Below are 1,198 nucleotides of genomic sequence, written 5' to 3' on the forward strand. Positions count from 1 at the left end.
AAACCAGAAGGCAGGAAAAGGAGCAAAGAATTTGAAGGAATGTGGTCAATAGCTTGTTCACCTGCATTCTTACATAGCTCAGAATCAACTGCCTAGAAGTGTCACTGTCCCCAGTGATTGGAGCCTTCACACATTAACTTTTAATCAAGAAAATGACTCATAGGCTTGCCTACAGAACAAGTTGATGGAGGGAGGCATTTTCTCAACTGAAGTTCCTTCTTCCCAGATGACCAAGCTTGTGTCAAGCTGACAAAACTAAACAGCACAAAAATACTTACATAAACCTCATAAAACTGGCATTCTATCAAGAATGGTTATGTGACAGACAGAGCTGTTGTATAATATCTCGTGTTAGCCATTATTAGTTGATCCACAGATTGTACACTTCAGTAATACAGCATTCCCTATGTTTGCTCAAAACACATGACAAGCTAAACAAAAAGATGAGAACAAGATAGATAGATAGATAGATAGATAGATAGATAGATAGATAGATAGATAGATCGATGATAGATAGATATTAAACATGGAAATACCAGTGGCATTAACATTAGATACTTTAGACCAGGGAGATTTTAAGGGAGGTTCTTTCTATGCTTATATCTTGATGTATTTTCACTGTGTTTTCTTCTATCAATTTCCTAGTTTCCAGTCTTATATTGAATTCTTTTGATTTTCAGCTGATTTTTGTGTAGGTATACAACTAATTTTATTCTTCTAAATTTGGATATTCAGTTCCCCCAGAAGTATCTGAAAGCAATGATTTGGCTTGATTTATTTCTGGGTCTTCTATCTATTGGTCTACACTTCTCTTTGTGTGCTAGTGTTATGTGGTTTTCACTACCAAAGCTTTGCAGTATAATTCAAGATGATGTGTTGTGATGGTTACATATTGTTCTTTTAGCTTAGGACTGCTAAACTCCAGAATATTCTGTGTTTCTATACAAGTTTTAAGATTTTTTTTCCTAGATCTATAAAGAAGTTCTTAGAAGATGGATGGAGTTTGTGTCAACTCTACAAGACTGTTGTAACAGAGACATTTTTACATATTCATTCTGCCAATTCAAAGCGTAGGAGGTTTGTCCATCATCTAGTGTCTACTTCAATTTCTTTTTTTTTGGTTTCTTGAAGTTTCATTGTAGAGATAGGTCTGCCCTATCCCTTTAAGAGACAAGCCACACCCACTCCCTCCGTCATC

Source organism: Microtus ochrogaster, unplaced genomic scaffold (genome assembly GCF_000317375.1).
Source record: "Microtus ochrogaster isolate Prairie Vole_2 unplaced genomic scaffold, MicOch1.0 UNK126, whole genome shotgun sequence".
Classification (NCBI taxonomy): domain Eukaryota; kingdom Metazoa; phylum Chordata; class Mammalia; order Rodentia; family Cricetidae; genus Microtus; species Microtus ochrogaster.